Genomic DNA, 21,817 nt, shown 5'->3' with positions numbered 1-21,817 from the left:
TCAGAAGGGATGTAGCAAAAGCACTGAAGGGGTCTCTTGGTGAAGTCCTCCCTTATAGAAGTCTGTACTGGAGTCAGAAATTGAATCCATGTGTTGTATGAACCAGTCTTATTCAGTAAACTATTGGCTCTCGTGTTGCATACTATCTCCTGTCACATACAGTGCCCCAGGAAAGTTCATGAACAAGACCCTGTTCCCTTAGGCAGAGAGTGACCAGACAGTGCTTGTCTCACTTTTAAGTCTGTAGCAGGGACTATGAACAGTGTACATGAACAGTCCCTTTAAAAGAAGAAGAGGAAGAAAATACCATGGGGTTTTTTAAATGTTCTCCATAGTCTGGTGGAAACTAGCATATGAAGGGGAATCAGTTAGCCTTTTATGATACTTCCAAGAGATTCCTGCTTCCTTTCCTTGTCATGGCCCCTTTGCTGTCACATTGCAGAGATAGTCCTTGGGCAGAGTGTAGCCATCCAGTGGGTCTTGGTGAGTTCACCACAGCTGAATGAGCAAAAGCTCCAAGAGGGATTGGCACTAGAGGAACCTTTTCCTTTGTGCACTAGATTCTTTTCTTTCAGGATTTTTCAGACCTTTTCCTCCCTCTTTCCACATCTCTATGTGTCATTAACTGCTTCTCCTCAGCCTCCTGCTTCAAAGCCCTTGCATGTACCTAGTGCCCACTGAGCTGTTTCCGTAGTGGTCTCTAGCACATCTGGCAGGGAGGTATGAACTCTGTCATTTACTGTTGTTTGGTTTCTAAGTCCATTTTAAATGTGCTTGTATGGCAACTTTCACCATTTTAGCACAGAGAGAGTTATTTGGCTTTTCCACCTTTAACATTCACTGGAAGAGGTCACAGAAAGTCAAAAGTTTTGAGAGACAAAGCTAAGACCAGTACCTTGCCTTCAGGTGGTGCCTGTGCAGGCTGTCAGGAAAAAAGGTAATGTTAGAAGTGGAAGGACTTAGGAAATGCTCCAGCTGTAAAATTCTCCAAATGTAAATGTATTCATTTCTACAAGAAGCAAGTTGCTCTCTGGAGGAGGAATGCAACTGATGTTAACCAAGGGAATCTACAAAGAACTGCACCAAAAAAGCAGCAGCCCAAATAAAAAGGAGGCTGTGTGCTAAAGACCTAACTGTATTTTGTTAGGAATGGCTGAAGTAAGCTGTTTTCCTGGCAGTTATTGTTTGGTGGAGCTGAAAGAATGAGCCAGGTATTATGCCATTACTTTGAGATGGAACATTTGGGAGAGATTAAATAGATTTGCTCACTCACAAAATACATTTGGGCCTTAACTCGAGTAGGGAATTCAGCAATGAAAAACCAGGAAGGTCAAGAGGGTTTCTTGACTCAAGGTGATTTGAGCTGAGCAAGGGGTTATCACTACATGTAGAAGTTCTCTTTCTACTCCTAGTGAGAACTCTGCTTTCCCACAGAGAGAACGCAGGTCCCGTTTACTCTCAGGCAGGTTGAATATCATGTGGGTTTTGCTTCCCTCTCTGATTTGGCTGTGTCTGCAAACAGCTTCCTGTTGCCATTCGGAAGATGCAATCCCAATGAAATCCAGCTGTTACCTGTCTAGTACTGTACTGATAATGTAGTGTCATCTGCTTCCTTCCAAACTAGAACCTTCCACTTTGCTTTCAGACTTTACCTGCCGCAGTGGCAGATGCTCTAGTAACTACACATCTCACATTCCAAATCTTCTGGCACCTAACATCTTGGAGCTTCCCGTGACCTACTGGATATTTAGGCCAAATCCTTCAGTCCCATGAGTTCCCACTTAAGTCAGTCATTGCATAATGTGAGCACAGCCAGGCTCTCTCTTGTCTTTTCTCCAAATACCGAGAGCAGATCTCTTATGAACTGGTAGAAAATAAACTCTGGATTGGAAGAAGAGCAAATGAATTAAAAATTCCTAATATGTACATGTAATGAAATAGTACCTCAGTGCTCCAACAAAGTACATCCCAACAAAAAGCCTGCAGAAGAAAAATTTCACTGCACTATTTAAAGTGAGAAGATCCTTCTCTTCTTTCCAGTGTAAAATACATGCTTGCTAATATGTGGGGAGGTGTACTCTGTGAAGATTTGTTTTATTTGAGAGCACTGCAATGAGGAAGAAAAAGATTTCAAGTGGCTTTTCTCCACTTTGTTGGCAAGTCAGCCCCTGTATCTCCAAGGATAACAGGAGTGCCTGATACACTGAGCTGATGAGTCTTGAAGGATGTGAGGGAAGCTACTATACTGGGATCAATAGCATACTTTTTCCTTCTGTAGCGTGCAAACATTTGACCTGACATAGACTAGAAATTCCTCATCTGTTTCTTCCTTTTTATTTCTCTTTAAAGAACATCTAAATATCTGTTCATGCTTGTGGAGAAGTCCATATGTATATATTTCCTTGGGAAGTCCCATCTCTGCTTGGGAAATCAGAGAGAAATTTACGTGTAAGTTTTACATTGATTCTGTTTACATTTACCTGAAATATATACTGTGGTCAGAAAAAATAAGAGTTTTACCAGTGACATGTGAATTACAGTGTGCTCCAGACTCTGCTAAGGGGACCTCAGCTCATTAATAGAATATTTTTACGTGTTTTTAATGTTTGAGGGCCTCTTACAGAAAAATGCTTCCAAAAACAATCTGTGTTTAAATGTTTTGTTCTCCAAGATATGTGTTTTCACAGAGAGAATGAGTTGGGGAATTTGTTTCTTATTTTAACCAGGAGTCATTTCCATTTGATCAAAATTAGAAGGAAGCATCACCTGACAAATAAGACTGATCTTTTTCAGGAGATCTGATGTTTTGTTCCTGAGACATACTCTGCATATGTACTGCTACTGCAGTGCTGAGTCAAACATCATTCATCTGTAGGAGCAGCAGAGCTGAAGGTGAAGGAACAGATTCTGCAGGTGTCTTCCCCCAGGGAGCTTTTATACCTGCTGTTTGGTGCAACCTAACCTATTACATAAGTGAGAATTTACTCTTCTGGTGATTGTTAATGATCTTCAAGGATTGTATTGTGTTGGCAGGGGTGATTTAGAAGGATTCAGAGTGAATATGAGAGGCAAAAAGCAGCCTTCATCTACTGCCATATGTTGGATGGTGCTGTTTGACTACTAAGGTGTCTGATCCTTCTCCAAAACATCAATGATACAACTGCTCTCCAGTACTTACAGATAAATCAACAAAGAGTATATGTTTTCTTTTTCCTTTTGTATCTATTTTAAAGTAGATTTGAACCTGATGAAAAGTGCTGGAGTGATTTCACTCTTCTATTCCAAAACCAAGATGAGTAGAAATCAGGGGAACACTGCACTGACACAAAGGGAAGGGCATGCGTTTTTGATAGCTGATACCCACTGAGACATAGTCTGGAACAGACCTGGCTTATGATTTGCTCTTCTGTCACTGGAAACAAGAGGAGACAAGGAAAGATTGTGCTGTTATAGTTGGCAACAGGACAGCACTCCAGCATTTGAAGAACTGACTGCAGTTACAAAAGAGAACTACTTAAGATGGTTGCATGGTACGTCTTTTCATCTTCTCAAAAAATCAAGCACAGAGTAAGTGAAGTGCAATATTAGCTTGAAATGATTTAGACAGAGGAGGGCTCCTGGTAGTGAAAGAAAAACTGCACTTGTTGTAGGGACACATACATTTTAGGGAGCTGCCTGAAATCCATGTAGTTTCAGCCAGGACTAATTTGGCCCTTGCCTCTGAGTGAGCTCATGGAGTCACACAGTCTATCATATATTTAGAAAACTTTTGTTCTACCAGAGAATCCCTCAGGATCTGTCAGTGAGTAGTTCTAATGTCTGCTCTACCTGTTCCTGCTAGGAACAAAACACTACACTACTGACAACACAGTTCATTTCATATGCAGTATTGTTTTCACCTTGGGTTGGTTTGTTGGGTTTTTTTGCTGTTGCTGGTATAGTATCATAGAGAACCTATCTTTCTGGAGTAGAGAGGCAGTAGTGCTGACCTTCTGTCTCAGAAACCTGCCCCAGTCTTACAATACAGTCTATAAAAGGGTGTTGTAGATGGCCCGAGAGGGAACACAAGGCAATAATTCACTGGAGCAGTTGTGCTGACATCCTGGACTGTGAAAGCACAGCTGAGGCAGTTTAAGAGCAGTCGTCAGGTTCCAACAGGGAAGCCAGGCTTTTATAATTCACACTACAGTCACCTATTGTTTTGTTTCTTGTTTTCTTTAGGTATTTAGACATGTCTGGTGGGCAGAAAAGTGAAAGCTTGGGAGTGCCAGCTCTAGGCAGCCGTAGCACTCTGCAAACTTCCTCCTTACAGCTCTGTTCCTACTATTTCACAACAAAGCTGTAGCTCCTGCCTGTGCTTTTGGTCCTGAATCTCACAACCAAAGCACCTCTAGTCTGGCCTGCACACATTTAGGTAATTTTAGTGTGTAATCCTGCATTGCACTGCTGGATCACCTCAAGTTTAGTCAAGAAAGGTGAGGCCAGGATGTGTTTTAAAATGCAATTGAAAATCGGGCTCAATTAAACAATGTTCTGCAATGAATTTATGATAGCAGCTGAAGGCTCACATGATCTTTCATTACTTTCATTTCATCTGGGATTCTGGACAGAAATCAATACATAAATACATAAATGACTCTTCACAGCTTCAAAAGGATACTGTTAATGGAACTAAGATACTTAGTATTTGTTAGCTGAATAAATTCCAACAATTCTGATTCTCAGCTCTATTAAGCCATGTGAAAGTATAAAAAGGCCTTAGGACAGTCAGCTACCCAGTAAAGAATTCTTCCTGCTTAGGGTTTCATTGATGAGAACAGACAGCTGCCTGTTCCCTCCCTTGTAGTTGTAGGTAAGAAAACAATTCGAAATAAACCCAGGTATGCTTTGTCTTTTGTTGGATTAGTAGTTTGGGGTAGTCGTGTTATGAATGACAGCTTGGCACCTCAGGGGCAAATATCTGCAAATAGTTTGTCTTTGTGTTCCCTAGCTTCTCGTCTAACCCACTGTCAGAGAGAGTGGAGAAGCCATTTTTTACTGTATTAAAAACATTTGAATAATTTCTGAAACTCATGTTTCCCCTTTATCATGATGCTAGTTATATGGGTCAATTTCTGTTTTGAAAAATTAACAACATCCCAGTGCTAATACACAGTAGATTCATGGACAATGTGTTGAATTCCCAGGACTGCTAGTCCTGGCTTTTAGCAAAATCAGTGGGAGTTTTTAGGTATAGTGAGTATACCTAATATTATATGAATACTTATTAGTAATTGCATTTATTGTTCCATTTTTTGGAGACTTGTGAACAAAGAAACAGCCAAATGCACTTTAACAAAGATAATAATTTAAAAATGTGTGAGAGTTAACTTTGTACTCACTTCTTTCTACCCTTTTCACATCATTGCTTGTTTTATAAAGCTCATGGATGAGTGATGTTTTTAGCTTCATGCATGCTAGTATCTCTGTCATGAATGTAGGTGACATGTTGATGGAGCACATTACATTTTCATTCCTAGCTAAATAATACCAAATTGAGAAGTGAATACCTAGTCTGTTGGTATTAACCTTGCTAATAGAGAGCCTGATGAAGTTAGAAAGTTGAACTGGAATTGTTTTACCATTACTTTTCTCCAAGTACAGGCCATGGCCAGTGCCTGGATAAGCTAATCCTGCACTGTTTCATCCAGTTCAGACTTACATGCATAAAGCAGGAGGTTTCTTTGCCTTTTGCTCTGCAAAGAGTTTATGCTTTTTGAGCTTTTGCTGTGCAAACTGTCTATGGGAAGTGTCTGCTCACACCTGGGGGAAATACACAAAGCAAAGTGCCTTTAATTGCTTCTGGAACAGTACAGAGAATTGTTTAGACTAGATTTACTTTTCTGATTTGTGCTTAGAGACAGAGCTGACCTCTGCCAGAACTACAAAGAGCACCCAGCTGAGGCTGTTAACATCTCTTAGGAAACTGTTCAGGAATGAGCCTAGCTCACTGCCCAGTGCTGTAGTGATTACAGTAAATCCTCATCTTCTGCTGACTTCAGCGGGGTATTTGCAGACAGCAGTTCTGGTTCAAATGGGATCTCAGACCCCAAAGAATGTAAAACATGTATCAAAATCTACTCATTCCTAATAGCAGTTTTCTTTAGCAGCTTTCATTTATGATATTTCAAACATATGTTTTTCCTTGAAAACAGGACATGTGTGAGTGCTCTGCTTGAGGGGAGTGTGAGGAAAAGAAAGCTCCATGCCATGTCTGATGACAGCAGTGTCATCTTGTCTTTTTTCTTAGGCACTGTGATCTCACCTAGTGGGACAAGTCAGATCCCATCGCAGAGCTGTGCTCACGTTTGCGTTGTCCAGTTAAGTGTCCTCAGTTGCCCAATTCCTATATCAACTGAAGGACTGATACAAAGATTTACATTATTGTTTCAAATATTGCCCTTGCAGACAGTATTATGGGCATTGCTACAGTTTCTCTGTAGTTAACTCAGTCCTTACCTCCTTTTATTTGGCATCCTTGTCTTCTTGTTTTGTGAATCTTGTATGTTGCCCTGTTTCCGCTCTGCTTCTGAGGTAGTAAAGGTACCTAGTCCCCATCCTTTCTGTTGCTGGATATCTATGTGTCTAAAAAGAGATACAATGCTGGTGTCACCCCTTGTATTGTAGTGAAAAATTGTTCATTGTTTTAAACTATGTGTGTTTATTGTATGACTGGTGAAGAGCATGTGAGACGCTGCAGAAGAGGTACCTCAGTTACGGCTCTACAGCTTCTGTAGGTAGGTTTGGTCTAGCTCCAGTTCATATATACATATATCACAAATGCTGGTACCTTAATTAGCATAGTCTAGAAACCGCATATTTAGTACAACAAGGAACAAGGTCTCTCCTTTTATCTTTAGGGACAGCCAAATAGGACATATAGGTAATAATAGCCATTTAATACATAGAGAGGCAGCAAGAGTACATCTCAAAAGCAGCCTGTACTTGCACACAAGGCACATGAGAGCACTAATTTAGAGAGAGCCACAACTTGAAGTTTACAAATAAGGGACTATACAGGTCCCTATAAATGTTAGCTGATCTTGAAGCCAGATGGAAAATGGCTGCTGGTTTTTGACTTTCTCCCAAACTGCCTGTTTCAGAAAGAAGTCCTTTTTTCTTTTTTTGGCTGTTGTTTGTAAATACAAGTGAAGTACAGACTGATGGCTAAAGCAGCCAAATCACAGAAGCACTCCTTGCTTCTTCTCAAAATGTCTGCTGCTCTGGTCTGTGCTTCAAAGGCAATATTCTGCTCTTTGCCTGGCACTGCAGGCAGGACCCAGCTTTTCCGCCCAGCTCACAGGCCCCAGATCTCTGCTGTCTTTCACCAAGCTTAGGGAATTGCTGCCTGTGCACAGGTAACACTTTCTGCTCACTTTTGGTGTCTCTCTCTTGGCCATACATCATCTTTTGGCAGCACATTGCTTCCTAGAAGCTGAAAGCTAGATTAATTTGAACATGAGAAAATACTTTGACATTCATGAATATAATCATCTTCTTACTTTTTTGTTATTAATACTGTTTACTTTCACCTTAGTTATCTTTTAAACAACATCAGTGTGCCTGAGATCTGTGCCTCAGTTTTAATAGGTTATGTTTGTTATTTGAGATTTCCTTTAAAGTGCTGAAGATGGAGGCTCTGGAATCCTGGGACCTCAGGTCTGAGAAACTGCCAGGAAACAAGAGTGACACTGAAGAGTTAGTTGATGGAATGTTTAAGTCAAGTGATGGATAGAACAAAAACTGTGTAACTGATAGAAGAAGAATTTGATTGTTCAGTAACTTGTTTTTATAATAGCAATAAGGAACTTAGAAAGTGTTACACCATTTTTATTTTGAATGAACTGCAGCAATGAAAGTCAGCCTTTTACTTGGTTCTTGTTCTGTTCACAAGTAGGTGTAGGGGAACACACAGTAACCTCTACACGCTTTGCAAAGAGTTCATAACATTTTCATAACTGAGTACAGTTACACCACAGAGTACTCCTGCAGATGCAGTTACCGTATGGAAAAAGTTTCCCATGCCTAACTAAGGACCATATTTAGGCCATTTTAGCCACATAAAGGAAATGAATGTACAGCAGAGGTCAGTGCCCTAACTGTTCTGTGCCAGAAATTCTTAGAGGTGGTATTTATACTGAAGTATGCATTATCTATAGCATGTTTATAAATATGTCTGCTAACTCTATACAGCATTTCTGCTCGTAGGAACTCTTATAATAACATATACCCCAGGGTTTCATTTATCCTTCTCCCAGCCTCACTGTTCTTTTTTCTTTATAATTAATTTAATTGTCCAACACTGCCAACTTAAGTTTTGTTCTTTTTTCTTGCTCTTTTTGTTCCTCTCTGCTCCCCCCACAAATTATTGCAAGTCATTGTGCACTAAATATAGTTCTGCTTTCTGCTTTCCAGATGCTGGGAGCTTGGCTGACATCCTTATAGCATTCCAGACTAATTCTTTCTCTGTCACACTCACAGACAGCTATTCAAAGCAAATTTATTGAGTTCAATGTATCAAGAAAATCCTGATAGTTTTCTCTGTAGAATACAGATCAAGGTTTAGTAAAATTTACTCGTGTTAAATTTTTGCTGGCATTATACTCAGTTGCTGTACCCCATATTCATTGTTGTGATGGCCCAGTACATGGTTCTTGCTGACTTACATATTTCGTAAAAGATTTAATCTCTGCACACATCTCACTGTGCATTTCAATTATTTAGATCTGATCTAGCCAGGCAAATTTCACTTCTGGTGCAGCTGCAGTACACTGGAATATCAGGACCAGCTTCGGGGATTTTTCAGCCCAAAATGTGGACGTTCCACAGCAAAAGTCAGTAGAGTGGAAAAATACACACAAATTTGAGCCACAGCTGCAGAACCAGTTTGGATGTGATTAGAAACTTATTACAGCTATCCAAGTCAACACTAATTTTCAGGAAAATTAACTTTCTGCTCTATTTCTTTTGTGAGCTGGTGCTGGTATCCTCATAAGAGCCTCCCACCAGGCAAGCGACTGTTTCGGTAATGGTAAGCAGTTCCCATATAGTGTATGTAGTATTCCTAGTTTATAAAGCAGTTTAGACTAGCAAAAGACACAGAAAAAATCTGTAGTTTTCATTTATAAACCATTAATAATGTCTGGTACCAGTGCAGTATTTTTTGATTGGAAGGATCCCAAATTTGGGCCCATATTTACACTGAAATTTGCGAGAACCAATGTATTCGGATCCTTTATCCACTATTGAAATGCAGCTGTGGTACAACATGGCAAGTGTTTAGGGCAGGAAGCAAGGAAATCATTGTGTCTAATCAAAATTGCAGTGGGAATTGATTGGCAAAGCATATTTACCCTGAAGATGGGGCTGTACCGCTAAACATTGGGCAATCCTGATTGGTGCTTTGGCACAGTAATTCAATATAAATGCAAAGAACTATTAGTTGTGAGACTTGGTAATGCACCAGGGTTAAATTTGTCTGCAATCTTTTGTAAACTGCCTCAAATCTGTGTTGGCCATGGCTTCTTCTCTCTCCAGACAGCACTCTGTTCCCCCTCAGAATATTGCCTTGGAGAAGACTGAGCCCTGTCCCACCACTAACCCCCTTCCTGCAGCATCTGCTCCTGAGAATTGCAACAGCCTTGCTGTGACAAGGGCTGGGAAAAACAGAGGGCTCTGGCTCTGTGCCATTGCTTAATTTCCATAATGCTTACTTAATGTCATAAACATACAAAGCCTACAAAACATCGGCAAAGTTGTGAGGCCAGATAAAATCTGGTTCCTGGGATCTGTGCAATCCACTGAGTGCTCTATGAGGCTGATGAGAAGCAGCTTCCCTGGAGGTTTCCAGCCCTTGGGATTCCAGAGGAACCATGGTCCCAGGTGCTGCTGCTGGGTCTGCCCCGTAGCAACTTGCACATAAATATTAGTATCAGCCTGTCACTTGCTGTGCACCCACTTCCAGAGAGGCTGCAACAGTCCCCATCCAGAGTCTCTCACAACACAAGGAGCATGTCATTCAAGCCAGAAAATAGCTGCAGTTCAATACAGGGTTAGTGGGAAAGGATAATGCAGGATATGTTACAGAAGCTGTCCTGGCATCCTGCTCTGCTGAAGACTGGCTGGGGAAGGAGTGGGAGAGGCTGAAAGCAATGGCTGTTCTCAGAGGCTAACAAGGAGCCACATTGTTCCTGGGCCTATCAATTGGTTTCTGATTCACCCGCAGCCAATGTACCATGATCAGATCACAGCTGGCCCAAGGATATGCTTTCCAGTGTGTTTAGTGCTTGGAACAGCCCCAGGTTTCAGGAACACATGGTGAGGAGGAGGGGACAGCTGTGAGACAGAGAAGGGAGCTGATTTTTGCCTTCCCTTAAGATGAGCTTTTTCTTTCATAGTTTGGTTGTGTTAACAGCATTCCAGGTTGTAAAATTAATTTGGAGCCTGTCTAGATCTGGGTGAAGGGCAGACACAGAGAGAGGAGGGTGGAAGAGGCAGTGGTTGCTTGCATGGCTGCATGCCCCCACTAGCAGTGCCCTCTCTCGCTGGTCAGCTGTGCAACTGCACATAACAGATCATAGATGGATCCCGAGTACTCAGCCTGTGACATCTTTCTGCTCCAAGCTCTGAGATAGCTTTGTTTCTGTCCTGGAGGTTATGTAGCTGCTACATCCCAGTGGGTGTTTCTGGCAGTAGCTGAGCTTCCTTGTGTGTGAGCAGTGACTGACTTCATGGCAAGAGAGGGGAATGTCCTGAGTGTGACTGGGGACAGAGCAGGACTTAAGTTCCATGCGGACCTTTTAGTTTATCATTGTAGCACAGTGATTCTGAGTGATTCCTGACTTTTTGTTCCAATTTCCTCTTAAGCAGTAACACACCATTCCTCACCTCCTATCCTGAGCTTCCCTGTGTTTTGTAATCAGTTTTGCTGTTTCACTTAGTAGTGGCTGCAATTAGGGGAGGAATGAAGTGGTGCCTGCCTGTTTACAGGTCCTTAAAGCAAATCTGTATCTCCTTGTCATCCCACAAGTCCTTCACTTCCCAGCAGGAATTTTCATCTCTCCCTCCCAATCTTCCAAAGCCAACCTGAGAAAGGCAGATAAATGCAAGTGCCATGTGCTGTCATCTCTGCTCCGCTGCAGAATGTCAGTAATAAACTACACCTTGTCAGGGAAACCTACAATTCTCTACCTACAGTCTATACTTTGTAGGTCTATAAAGCACTTTAATGCTTGAGAAAGTCGAACTGTTAATCAACAAAGGTAATAAGCCAACATTTTTTCTCCTTCCCCTTACAGGGCCCCAATTCTATAAGGAGTCATAGAAGTTAAACATTGAAAAAGACCTGCAGTGTAATTGAGTCCATCTCCTAGTAGTGTGGGGGTGTTCTCTATTACAGATTTTTATTGTTATGTCAGCGTGGTTTTAAACGACCTCTGCAGCATGATTTATGCTTTTTCTGGAAATATTATGCTTAGCCTAACACATCCCAACATCTTGAAGATTTTCCTGATACATTTATCTAAATGGTTACTCTAAAAGTTAATCCACTTTATTTCAGTTAAACCTTCCCTCTTCTGCAACAAAGTTCATTTTACTGAAAAAACAATTCCCTTTTCCTTTAAAGGGGCTAGTGGGACAGCAAGTCTGCTATTTGGCCTGGCTGCGGTCAGATCTCATTTTTCAACCCCACCCTTCCTCTTCTCTGAGAAGGAGGGGCAGTCTTCATATTTTCCCTTTAAGCTGAGCTATGAAAAATAACTGTTTGCCAAAATCTTTCACCTTGGCCGTATACTCTAACAGATGTTTTCTACAGCATAAACAAAGCGGCAAAGAATGTCGGGGCACGAGGGAGTCATGGTAGTTGGGATGGGAGAGATCAGGCTGGGGAATTACAACTCCAGCCACTTGGCTGTAGTTTGCCTTTCAGAAACGCACAAGAGCTGCTCCCACTGCTCAAGAAGCAGAGCCAGCTGTAAAATCATCCACAGCTTGATATAACATGAGCATTCAACCATGCAGTCTAAGCATATGTAATGCACACGTCACCATAGCATGTGTGCAAATTAAGAATAGTGATGAATCTGGCTAGTAAGACCAAGTTCTCAGCTGTTCCTCAGCCATCTCCCTGCTCAGAGAGAGATGGTGCCAGCCATTGCGATTGGGAGAATAGGAAAAATTGTGGGAAGAATTGTGTTGTACATTATACCCAATGAATGGCAAAATCTGGCTTCACACCCTAGGGCTTAAATTGTACTGTTAGTAGTGTCCAGAACTTTTATCATGGACTTTGCCAGCTCCAAGTGTCTATTGACTACAACTGTCAATGAAACAGAGTATAGGTCTTGAGTACCACAACCTTATCATGTAAGAGAATTTGCTGAAGCAAGTGAAACATTCTGAATTTTGTTGGGACACAATGCGCTTTGTCTAGTCTGCCATATTTTTGACCAATCAAAATACTGGTTTTGATTGGTCAAAAATACTGTTTAATAGGTTCCTGCTGCAGATTTTGAAGGGAATCAATTTGGACAAAATAAAGTCAAGAACTGTTAGGACTGGCAACTTGTATGAAAACAAGGAGATACTCTTCCTAAAAATCAAATGTTTTTAACTGATTGAATGCAATGCATAGCCATGAGTCCTGTAAGGTCCTGATGAGATTCTGACGGCAGGGGATAGTGATAGTAACGTGGCTGTTCACCTAAGCCTTGCTGTTGACTCAAAATACTACTTTGAGCCATTGGAAAAGTTTCTTAGTGTAAACAAATTTAGCTCCTTAGCAGCCTTGAAAGGAAATTCATAATGACCAGTGTAAACCACCTGGTGCAGATGAAAGGCATCGGGAATCTGGGCAATACTTAAGGAACTGAAGGCTTGGGAGGGAACCTCAAAACCTTTCCTGTTGTTACATATGAATCACAAAGAACATACTGGTTGTGTTTGAGTATATCCCAGAGGATCAGTTTGTGAGCCCTCCTGCATATTCTGGTGGGTTGAGAGGCACCAAAACAAAGGAGACCATGTCTGGAAAGATTTGCATATTAAGGAAAAGAATGTGGAATGTATGTATTATGTGTAGTAAGACTGTGGAACTAATGGCTTATGACAGGGATACAACTATGGAATTAATGTGATTTGGCAGGCAGGCATTAATATGGAATGGACAATTTTGGAGGAAGCAGAACAGGGATGCAAAAGACTGTAGCTGAAGGTAGTCACTTGCATAGGAGCTGTATGGAGAGAAGGTTTCTTACACATATATATGCAAGAGTGAACAGAGTTTATCCCTTTGTCATTATTAGGAAGTAGATAAAGATCTTTATTTGTATTTGTAGGGTGTGAGAAGCTTTTACTCTCTATTGACTTGGCATGAAGAGGCCTTTTGAGCATACATCCTGCTGTTTTGTGTGGCTATGATTTAACTGCCATCATAGTTTCATTGTTTAAAGCTCCTAAATATATTTAGGCTTTTCTATGGTGAAAACTGAGATTAATATACTTATGACTATCAAACTTATTGGAGATAAATATAATTATTGTGTGTAGCAGATCCCAGGATCTACTGCTCTAAATACTCTCAAGCATCCTGCCAGCTTAAAGGCTGATGAAGTTGGTTCATGTTTCATGGAGATCCCAGAAAACCCTGGTAGTCCTGGTGTTAGGGCTGTATCAGCCAAAGTTCCTGAGAAACAGCCCCTGTTAAAAACATCACAGCATTTTTCAAAATTGTCTCATTCTTTGAATATTTTTCTGTGCCTGTGTAAGGTCTCATGTTAAGATTCAGACTCTTTCTCAGCTGCTCAATATTTGTTCAAGCTAATATACAAGAGAAAATAATCTCTGAGATGTTATTTGTAGTCATTTGAAAGTCCACATCAGTACATGTCACACTGACGTAAACTGTGGTTAGAGCTTTTTTCAACAAAAAGAATTTCTTTAGCACATTGGTAGCTCCAGGTGATACACTGTGATTCTTAGATCAAGCTCCATTTGTTCACTGTGAGCTGAGCTGTTCTCCTGGCAGTTTCTAGAGAACATAATTTGTTCAGAGACATCTCAACTTGTGTTTGCTAATGGAGAAGTTCTCACCTGGGGCCAGCATTCTCCTGGCTCTCCCTATGTCCAACTAGTACATGCACTTCTTGGGTTCCATCATCTCTGCTAGACATCTCTGTGCTAAAAACAAGGAATATACTGAGGTTATGAGAGGGATTAAAGGAATGGCAGAGATAAGGATATTGTAGCAGTGGGTGAGCTGTTCTGAACTGGGGGGGAGAAATGTGTGTGCCAGGAACAAACCAGTAAAGAGCTATGGATGAATGAAGTGTGGCAGAACTGTGTAAATGGTGTTTTTGTGGGAATTATTTTGTCTGTCCTGTGCATATTTCTACTATGTCTGTCAGCCTGTATAGAAGTGTCCCCACTGAATTATCAGCTTTTCCATGACTCCAGCACGTTCCTGCAGCCAGTCCAGTCCGGGATCTGTCTCCCTGTGTAGTGGAAGAGTGCAGACTCTTCTGGTCCCTTTCTTGAAAGCAGGAAACAAAACACTGAAGTACATGCCAGCCTGTAACTCAGCCATAAACCTACCCTCTTTGAGCAGCACCTCAGCATGCCAGTGAACAAACACTAGCACAATTGCCCTCTCACCGCTGCTACAAAAGAGTGGCACAAGAACACTGCAGGAGGCTAACACCTTTTCTTGGCTGAAGCCTTGGTTGCATAAGGAAATTGAGCAGCCTCACCGTTCTGTAATTACTGCCACCTCATAAGCAGAATTTCACAATATCTCTGCCATTCCGTCTCTGTTCAAAAGGAGGCTTTACATGTAGGTGTGGGAGGCCTCCACTGAGACACTTGGTTTGCTCTACATAAACCATTCCAGCCATTCCAGCTTGGTAGATGTTACCAGCCATGGCCTCTCACCCTACAAGGTGCTTCCAAAACATGGTTTGTCAGCTCAGCTCTGGGATCCAAGAGACATAGCATCGTAGAAGTATAGGTTAAGGAGGGACCTCTGGAGGTCTCTATTCCAACATTCTGATAAAAGCAGAACTGTTGCCAGCACTTAACAGGTCAGCTGTGATTTTGTCTAGCCAAGTCATGAAAACATGCAAGGATGGGGATTGCACAACCTCTCTGAGTAACCCATTCCAGCACTGTACTGCTCACCCAGTGAAAAGGTTTTTTCTGGTGCTCAATGCAAACATAGTAGGAGATCCTCCATGCTTATGCTGACATATCTGAAAGATCCACAGGTGGAATGAGACATACCTGATCCTCTGAAGTTCACATCCATCTCTCACCACCACAGCTCCGCCATGTTGCTTCTGTTGTTGCTTTCATCAGTCATTACAGCTACGTGCTGTAGAGCAAACAGGCACAGGCAACCAAAAACTGGACTTGAAAGCTGATGAGCACTATCCAGACAGAAGGTTGTTCACTTGGACATTTTTTGCATCTACTGATGGTAGAATTACATTATTAAAAAGACCACTACAGAACCAAGGATGACCTGTATAACACTGACCAGAGGCTCTTCTCTGGTCACTCTGCCTTAAGCATAATGACCTATACTTGACCTAGGGAATTCCCACAAAGCTGTGATTTGAAGACGTTAAGAAATAGAGAATATGAGAGTATTTTGGCATTGCACTACTTTAACTTGGCAGCAGCCTTTTTGAGGAGCCAGATACAGTGTTTGGATGGAACAGTACTCAAAGTGCTTGTAGGTGCTGTGAACCTTAGTTTGTAGTTTTTTGGCTTTGGGAGAAAGGTGTTAAAAGTCAGCCACTCCCCACAGTATAGAATGGCACAAAGCAGCCCTTCATAGCCCTAGGTTATGTCTACTAGTAAAGTAGATTGCAAAAAAATTGCAGTATCTAATACAAAACCCAGCAGTGAGTCTTTTTCATTCCTCTGATTGCATGTGCAGACATTGGAGTCACTCCTGTGCTGTCTTTATGTGTGCAGAAAGCTTTGCTGGAAGTTCAAAATTATTTCCCTTGGAGCTCTAGTTTCTTACTAGAAAGACAGATTGCCTTGAGAGCCGATAATAGCAACTGAATGTGGTTTTGCCTTCTTGTCACCTGTCTCACTCCACTGTTAGACACCATCAACTGTCACCATTAACTTTTTGACTAATGAAAACATTGCTTCTTTACTTACTAAACAAAGAGTCCTCACTTCCATTTTTGTGCCAGAAAGTTTTCCTTTTCTGCACTCTTAGAAATAAGATCACTTTCCTTTCACATCTGAAACTTATTTCTGAAGAAACAACTTTAAAATTGTTTTCAAGATGATCCCTGGTTGAATCATCAGCACTGCTTCCTGCTTCACCCTCCACTCTCCCTGGAGTTCTCTCAGTCACATACCTGACCTGAGCCTAATTAGTTTGTGAGAGCTAGAAAGTTTGCCGCCCGCAGTGTGGCTGTGGGCCAGACAGGCAGAGTTCTCTGTGCCTGGTACTGTAATTGTTGTGAAATCGTGCTTGATGGACAGAAGGTTATTCTGTTGTTTGGGATTTTTTTTTTTCAACAAATGTCCTGGAAAATATGCAGGAGCACATTTAGCTCAGGGAGTTGACTCTTCACAGGCCGTGGTACCAGAAAGTTCTTCATGTCCTTAACATTGCTGGGAGCCAAAGTGTGTCAAGAGCACTTTCATTTTGAAGAATATTTTTAAAAAAACTTAACACATTTTGTCCTGCTTTTACAGAAGTCCTTATTATTTTGTAAGGTCTGTTTGTGACTCCTGTCACACAGCAGAACCTTTTTTACGTCCTCAGGGATAGCGTTTATGTTGCTAGAACAATAGGACTTGTTGCTGTGCTTCTCTTTACCAAAATAAGGGGCTCATTTTGCAATATGAGCTCTTATAATCAGTCCTGCTTGAATAGTCCTGTTGACTTCTTCAAGGCTGCTTGTGTCTGTAAGGATTATGGTACTGACTACTGCTCCTTGTAGAGCCCTGGGAATCAAGTGTGGTAGGGAAGAATCCTTTCACCATCACAGGAGTCATGGAATGGGCCACTAGTCTTTCCCATGCCACTGCACAGCAAAGGAACAAAGTGCAGCCTGGTGGTGTGGGCCACTTCATTAGTATCTTGCTTAACTGTGTCTATTTCCTCCCCTCTACTAATGGCCATGTGGATTTTTCCAAATTATGTACTACTCAACAGTAAATGTGTTCCTTGTTCACATGGCTATTGTGGTGCTGGAATCTTCTCTCCCTCCTGAATCATCAGCTTCAGTATCATTCTTCATTTTTGTTGGGGCAATGCAGCACTTGCAAAATGAGGGCCTAGAAGGCATGTAAGAGCCAGGCATTGTGTGGACAGGCTCTGTGCAGCATCCACAATGTAGTTCTACCAGCTGGTCTCAGACTTAACTAGTCTTGCTCTTACAATCTGGGAGTCTCAGCTTTGCTGCTCATGTACCCTGATCTCAAGCTGCCGTATACTTGTCCTTCCAGTCCTTGTGCTCTATCTAGCTGGTACCCATTCCACACACTCTCTTGAATCTACTGGTGCCTAGTCCTTGTTTCTAGGCCTGAATATCTGCCGGAATCTCCATGCAATTTACCCTGTCAGACTGTCAAGTCTTTCATCAGTCAGACCCTTACCTGATGCTCTAAAAATACTGACTACTGGTCTGGAAATTCTGCTTTGGAAATCGAATCTTTAACAAACTGCTGCAAGCAGCTTTTTGTAAATCGCCCCGTGTGTTTTTAACAACACTGCTCACAGAGTAGTTAAAGTACAATTCCACATCCATTCCAGCTAACCTAAATCAGGGCTGCTATTGCCCAGCCATGCTCCAGTGTTTCCTCAATACAAACAATGGTTTTGTATCTGACCCTGGAACAGCATAGTCAGGGAGCTAAGCTCGATGAAAGTTAACACTGAAAAAAAGTAAGTTTTCACCATCCCCTGGACTAATTTCTTGCAAGGCTGGATGAGCGCCAGTGGAGCACAAGAAAGGAGATGAAGGACTGTGATCAGGGGCTATAGGAGGCGGAGTTGATGCAGCGACAGTTTAGGTCAGATTGTACTATTGCAGAATCACAGCCTTTCTCACTGTTTTTTACCCTTGTCTGTGTTCAATGTAAGAGGCACTAAAAGTCATTAAAGATTCAATTGTAGGGAAGGAATCAGATTATTTGGATAAGGAAGCTCAAATACAACCAGAATTAGAGATTATAATTATGAGGTGCATGTATGCCATGATTGAATTTTCATGATTAAGAGTTCAATGCTCTTTGAGTTAAATGAGTCTTTAATTCAATCTGCTAGTAAAATTAAAATTGAGAAGAAATTAACATAATTCCTAAAAAGACAGTGGGAGTTATCTACACTACTGAGTTGAATGCAGTGCTAAGTGTTTTCTGGATTTTAGGAAAGCTAACAAATAATTTTGGTTGTATTTGGTTGAATCCTTGTTCTGTTGTCAGCACATGAGACTGTGAATAACTGATGTTAAAACCACTATATCAGTGATTTTAATCCCGTTGTCCATGGTTCCATCAGGGTCCACTGACTTCTAGGCAGTCTGCAAAAGATAAATGAAAACACAAAAACACTTCCAGGAGACTTAAATTCACAACATGGTGGTCAGGGACTTTGGAAAATGGACCCTGTTTCAGGTAATTTCTGCAAATGAGAGACCTAAACAGCAGGGAAGAAATTATCGGTTGCAGATCACTATCATGTGTCCAACCTCAGGCTGTTAGGGATGTATGGGAATCAATCCCATCTGATAGCAATTTAGGCACTATTATAAATGAGTTGTTTCTGTAAAGGTCCTTGAGAATGGATGACTGCATCACGAAAAACCAGCTTTACATTTTGGATTAAATGGATTGATGATGGTAATCCCAACAGAAAAAGAATAAGAGGGAAACTGTAATCGGAGTTCAGCAAACCTCTCAGCTCTGGAACTGATCCATTGGTTGTGAGAATGGTGGGAGAGGTTTGAACTGGTCTTGAGCTTTCTGTATAAAGAGTATTCAACTTAACTTTTGATCAACATTAAGCTTTGTTTAAAAATGAAGGCTGCAAAAGCTAAGTTGCTTTAAAAGGTCTCCAGTTCTAGAAATGTGCTCCTACCTTTTCTCTTATCTTTGGAAATCCTAGTTTATTCAGCAGAAAAAATTCACAGACAAATTCTGCCTTCAAGATCTATGAGTCTGATCATTGCTTTAAAAGCCCTGGAAGCAATGGCTTTGTTTATCTCCAGAAGTCCAAGAATAAGCTGATATTGCTATTTTTAATCTATCCGGAAATATGCAAAGAAGAGAGCTTAATTGCAAACAGACCAAACCTTATATAGGAAATGGGTACGTCCCTTGGGGCCACCTAAAATGTGAATGTCTGAAATTAAATTCATATACTCTTCTCCCTTGCTCCCTGAAGCACGTACTCTTGAAATGAAAGGGAAGGCTGTGGGCTAGCGTCATATCCCAGTAGTTTCTATCCATTATAACACTCTGGCTATCTTAATATTCAATTAACAGATGTTTCCCAGCATGTATGAGCTCAAGGTGACTAGCTGTATGTCTTTGTAATGAAATTGTTAAAGAGAACAGAGAAAAAATTAGAAAAATAATTCTTCTGTTTCTAGAATCATAATGTGGTTGCCAGAGAAAAATGAAGCAGTAGTGTGATTCCAGACTTTCATCCACACTTTTCTCAAGAAACGGCTACTACACCCAGCCAACAAAAAACAACAGTCTCACTTCATGAACACAGTTCCCATCACCTGCCCAATGATTCTGAAATCAGGATTATCTTTTTCTCCAAAAGCTTCCAAACATTACACTCTGTAATGGGTAATGTATAGGGTCCAAAGGTAGACCAGGTGCAAATGGCTTCACTAAAAATTTCACCCACCCATGGAAAAACAGGGAATGACATTTTCTTTGTATAGGCACAGTGGCAAACACTGATCGCCCGTGCCATTTGAGTGCTAGCTCTTCCCCTGGCTATTGCACTGAGCACATCACGTGCTCTGTAGGTGCCCTACGCTGCATCATGGAGATAAAGCACTGCCCCAGCCTGTGTGTTCTTCAAGTCTGGAAGCAAGTCCATCCCAAAGCTTCTCAGACAGCCCTGCATGGTGCCTACTTCCTTCAGAGCAGAAAACTGTGATGCCCCATGCCTCTGCTGTGCTCTCTGGGCCGCAGTGTCTCTTGAATCTGAATCGTAGCCTCCATGTTCTGTGGTCTTAGAACTGAAATGGTCTGGGTAAAATCCTAAATGCTGAGTGGCCTGCCGAAAAGAGTGCACACAGGGGACCCAAGAGCTGTAGATTTATTGCTTGTAAACCAAAAATCGTACTGAAGAAAGCAAAGATAAAAATAGATGGGGAGCTTGGGGACCGGAAAGGCAGCCAGTGGAGATTAGATGCACTGCTGGTTGACTCATCCAGCTTGTTTTATTGTAGCAGAGTTCCAATAACAACTGTATTATTTCAGCTTTTGTGCAGTGAGCAGACATTTGTTTTGCATCGAAGGTTTTTCACATAAATGTGCTCCATTTTTCGTTTCTTCTTGTATTTCCCAGCTCTTCTACTGGCAATTACCAATGGGAGAGTTGATGGCTTCAAAAGGATATTGGCCAACTTCTCAGCTGGTGTAAATCAGCAACACCCCTTGGTATTTAATAGAGCTGTGCAGCTTTATGCAAGTTGAACCTACACCAACTGTTCTTTCAAAACATGTCCCACCTTATAAAGAGCTGTGTTTTCTTCAGTAGTGGATTCTGAAATTAATGAGAAGCATTGGACAAACTGCCTCACGGACTGTGCACAGTGCACAACTTGGCAGCATCTGCTTTCTAATGTGTGGCTCTGCTCAGCCTAGGGGACTTCTTCATGAGGGATGGCAATGAGTGACAGCCTGTTGCATCCTGTCTGCTGGCCCTGGGCTGTGATCCGCTGCCTTGCAGAAGATGGACACACAGCCCATCCACTGCCTGCTAGCTCAGTGTCTTGCAGTGCTTTTAGCCCCTTCTTCACTGCAATTCTTTAAAAACCCTTTCTGTGCTCACGTGGAAGTGGCTGTGAGGAACAGTTACAGTGAAAATATGGGGAATGTGCATCAGGCTTTGTTAGCTGTTTGCAGCTTGCATCACAACTTGGAAAGTACTGTCCTGCCAACTTGGGCTCCATTCAGAGGCAGAGGAGTTCTCTAGAAATGGGTTTGAAAATGACCACAGGGAAGGAGGAGAAGTATTTACCTCTAATGATGTGAGATCAGGTGGATCTGCATGTGTGGTGGAGGCTGTACATTTGTTACAACATGGTGCTCTTTTGCAGCTCCTAGAGTGTGTGCAGACTGAAGGAACACTTTGGGTTCTGTGCAGCTTTTCAGAAAAGACCATTTAAAGGTGATTTCATGAGGCAGAACCCAGTGATCAGGTGGGCCAGTTCTCACTCATGCTCCTACATCTCTCATCAGCTGTTGGGCCAGCCTCTGCCATGTTGACAATATATAGATGGCTGTATATTTTTACTAGGATTTTGCTATGGTTTTACTTGAGATGTTTATTTGCACTGATGTCACCTTCATCGGTTTCTCTACACAAATCACACAACATGTTTTGGACTGTGTTGCTGTGCTAAACAGAAGAAATGCCTTTATCTCTTTCATTCTTTTCATAGTATCATGGAAGTGGGAGGGAGAATCTGCCAAAATATGACTTTGTTTCATCAGAATCTGCTCCCCTATAGTGGAAGCTCTATGATAAGAGGCTTTTCCATGGTCAGTTTGGGTAGTG

The 21,817-nt window shown here is 41.6% G+C and overlaps 1 protein-coding gene and 1 long non-coding RNA gene across 3 annotated transcripts in view; one reads left to right on the top strand and one right to left on the bottom strand.

Annotated features, from left to right (window-relative positions):
- RAD51B (RAD51 paralog B) overlaps positions 1–21,817 on the top strand; it is a 179,550-nt gene that overhangs the window by 129,129 nt on the left and 28,604 nt on the right. The window lies entirely within an intron of this gene.
- The window catches only part of LOC121673795, a 40,841-nt gene continuing 25,414 nt past the window's right edge, over positions 6,391–21,817 (bottom strand). Inside the window, exon 3 of the long non-coding RNA XR_006019306.1 lies at positions 6,391–6,624. This is a non-coding gene — a long non-coding RNA (uncharacterized LOC121673795). The remainder of the gene's footprint in view (positions 6,625–21,817) is intronic.

This window comes from Corvus kubaryi, unplaced genomic scaffold (assembly GCF_017639235.1).
Source record: "Corvus kubaryi isolate FWS band 111438036 unplaced genomic scaffold, C.kubaryi_AGA036_p1.0 66, whole genome shotgun sequence".
NCBI classification, from domain to species: Eukaryota; Metazoa; Chordata; class Aves; order Passeriformes; family Corvidae; genus Corvus; species Corvus kubaryi.
Note: the sequence above shows the minus strand (reverse complement) of the source record. Positions and strands in the feature narration are given on the sequence as shown.